The 3,463-nt window shown below is 45.8% G+C and overlaps 1 long non-coding RNA gene across 1 annotated transcript; it reads left to right on the top strand.

Moving 5' to 3' along the window:
• The first annotated feature begins 924 nt into the window (after positions 1 to 924).
• On the top strand, positions 925 to 2,337 carry LOC118352793 (uncharacterized). The gene is made up of 3 exons (XR_007407172.1): positions 925 to 1,099; positions 1,221 to 1,317; positions 1,947 to 2,337. It is a non-coding gene; the product is annotated as an uncharacterized LOC118352793 (long non-coding RNA).
• The last annotated feature ends 1,126 nt before the right edge of the window (positions 2,338 to 3,463 follow it).

Genomic DNA, 3,463 nt, shown 5'->3' with positions numbered 1-3,463 from the left:
ACTTCTTTCGAAACATACGCTCTCTCTCAAAGGCTTCTCAGGGATCCTTGAGCTTCTGGCTTAGAACAAGAAGCATTCCTGTTATTCCAGAAATAATTCTTTATATCTAAGTGTCTGCTAATGGTTGAGACTTGGTCTGTGAAGCAATGTTGGACTATGTCACGACTGGAAAATTCTGTAACAGCGGCCCTTTCCCTGATAGTGTGACTATTTAAAAAATGATTATTATTTTTTTTAACTTTACAAAAGGATACGCAGTCATTTTATTAAAATTAGAAGTCCACAAGTGGAAGGAAGAAAACAAGAAGAGCAGTCCCACCCGCCTAATGAATAGACGAGTTCAGATCCTTCTAAATCTTTTTGTGTTTTCCTACACGGGGTCCATACGATGCAAACTGCTTTGTGATTTTTCTCTTTGCATTTAGTAATATTCAGCTAGGTGTTTTCCCATGTCTGCAAATACACTACTAGAACTCGTGGATATAACAGCTTGGGATTCCACTTGTGGCTACAGCTACTTTCAGATTTATGTAAAATGAGGGGAATTTGGTAGGTGCCGTATGTTCTGATAATTTCATACCAAAACAGACATTCAAACTCTTGGTTGGAAAAACTAAAATAAATGAATGAATGAATAAATAAATAAATAAATAAATAAATAAATAAATGTTGTTGGTTTGGTTACTTTGCCCCTGAGACCAATGCTTTTTTTCTCCCAGCATTAACTTCATTGGTTAGGAGCTCTGAGGTTCTGTGTATAGATCCGAAATGTCCCAGAAAAGCTAAACAAAAATGTTAGATAAACATTTGGTGTAGATCTCCCTTCCTGCACCCCTCCCCTCTGGCGTGGCTGGTACTGACGGGGACCCTGGGGCCCTGTTCCCAGTTCCAGCCTCGGCGTGATGTCATTGGATGGGGGAGGGAGGTGAGCTGGAGTGGAGCCGCACGCACAGCCTGCTGCTCTTCAGAGGGCTCTCTCCCTGAACAGCCTTGATCTTGTCACTGAAATAACTTCTTGCCATTTGTAAGGAGACTTCCTGGCAGGAATATTTAGCGGTGACGGCTTCCTGAGTTCTCTCCCTGTGTTATTACGCAGCGTGTAAGATAACGTTCCCTTGCTTGCCACAATATTCTTAGGCTGTTGAGGGGGGGTGGGAAAGAAAGCAGGAGATGGGGTTTGCTAGAGCTTTTGGCACAAGAACGATCACCTTCCTTTTAAGGAGATGGAGAAGGCCGGTGCTCACAGCCCTGGGACAGACAGCTTCAGAACCCGTTACCCTACACTGCAGCAACGCAGCTATGCAAGGGATGCACTTTGTGAGTCTTCGCCCCAGCCTTGCGAGTGTGTCCTGTAGGCCCTGGGCCACCTTCCCGGAGGGTGCCTCTCAAATGGCAGAGCTACAGCTTCCCTGGGTGTCTGTCCTCTAATCCCAAAGACAGCCCCCATGTTGGTACCTCTGGGCGCAGAACAGCCTCCGTCCAATGTGGAACCTCCACTTCACACCTGCTGAGGGGCCGCACTCGTCTTTAGCCTTCCTGTGGTGCAGTAGACCAGTTGGCAGTGGGCACAGAGCTGACTGTCAGGGGCAAAACTGGTGGATAAACTCAGAGACAGAGGCCAGGTGAGGAAGTGGACATGCTCTTACAGCTAGGTTTCCCCAAGTCCCTCCCCTAGCACTCGCTGCCGAGCACCAGGGATCAGAATTAGATTGCTCTGTCTTTGTTTTGTTTTGTTTTGTTTTGTTTTACTTTTTTTTTGTTTAAATTCAATTTGCCAACATATAGTATAACACCCAGTGCTCATCCCATCAAGTGCGTCCTCCGTGCCCATCACCCAGTCACCCCGTCCCCGCCCACCTCCCCCTCCGCAACCCTTTGTTTGTTTCCCAGAGTTAGGGGTCTCTTACAGTTTGTCTCCTTCTCTAACTTTTCTCTTGTTATTTCAGGCCTGGCCTCCTTCCAGCTGATGATTCTCATCTTCTCTCTCTGCGTCTAACCTCCTTTGCTTAACTCAGAGGCTTTTCCTCTGGACTCTAAAATTTCCTCCAAGAAATATTTCAGCAACAGTCCTTGACTCATTCTTGTGTTTTTATTGTGTCATATTCGGCGTGTTTGTCACTGTCACCTTTCTTGACCTTGCCACCTTGGCCTGTGACTCCCTGCTCGCTGGGTGGTCCTTCACCTCCTAGCATCTGTGGGACATCCGATTCTCTGCTGCTCTCTAGTCATCCCAAATGGAATTGCAGCAGCTGGATGCAGAACTAACTTCTGGTGGGTGGGGTGGGACACATCCCCCGCCCCCGCCCCTTTGAAAGACCTACCAGGATCCAGGTAAAAGCCCACTAGGTTTGCTTAAAAGCAGCACCCTGGTCTGAGACAGCTGCACCGCTCGGCCTGGGGCTTTTCTTTACACACGCTCTGGGTAAGCACTGGGTAAGGCCTGACGACCCCCAACCCCTGTCCCTCTCCCACCCGGGATTCTGTAGGACAGAAACAGAAGGGTAGGAGGGCAAATGAATAACCATGGGAGCATAATCTGCTCTCTGAAAACTGAAATCCCCTGGATTATGTCTGACCTCCTTTTCCTGTATCAGCTTTTATCCTGAAGGAAACCATTACCCAGAAGGGAGAGAAAGATCCTTTGTTTATTGCCTGTGCCATGTGAAATCAATTATCGGTACAGCTCTTGAAGGGATAGTCGCTAACAAGCAGCACTGTAGTGATCTGCATCGCAAATGATCCAGAATTTTCCATGAGAAGAGCACGAGATTCTTTTTTTTTTTTTTTTTTTTGAGATTCTTTAAGGCACCAAACTGAAATGAGGCTCCATGTATAATCTCAATGAAAATGAACAAATCCCCGGTTCCACTGATAATAAGGAAATTATCCACTTAATTACATCAGCCAGAGAGAAGTAGCCCTTCCTGGACAAATTTGCATTTCATTTTGTTCTCTATTACCGTGGGTGAAGGACATGGAAAGTCTAAGAGGTGTTCCGTTCTCCGTGTGCTATGGCAGATGTTATGATGAGCTCACTTTCAGTTATTCACAAAATTATCTTTAAAGTAATTTTTTAAAAAAAAACATAAGCTTGCCACCCCCAAAAAGCATTTATTTTAGCAAACGAGTGATATATAAATGGTCTTGGGCTCAGATTCTGGGTCCGACTACACGATTAGTGGTTGACTTGGGCAGCTATGACATCTTGTTAAGAATGAAAAGGAATAATGTGTGTGAAGCGAGCACGGGAGACACTGGGGACACAGTCGGCCCTCAACCAAGAATGAGTTGAGGCAACTATATTAGTTTCCTATCGTTGCTCCAAACGATGGCTTCAACCAACACAAATGTATTATCTTGTAGTTCTGGAGGCCAGAAGGCTTAAAATCAAGATGTTCTTCTGGAAGTTCTAGGGGACAATTGATTTCCGTGCCGCTTACAGCTTCCAGAGGCTTCCCGTGTT

Source organism: Canis lupus, chromosome 29, assembly GCF_003254725.2.
Source record: "Canis lupus dingo isolate Sandy chromosome 29, ASM325472v2, whole genome shotgun sequence".
NCBI lineage: Eukaryota > Metazoa > Chordata > Mammalia > Carnivora > Canidae > Canis > Canis lupus.
The sequence above is the reverse complement of the archived record's forward strand: the minus strand, read 5'-3'. Positions and strand labels throughout refer to the sequence as shown.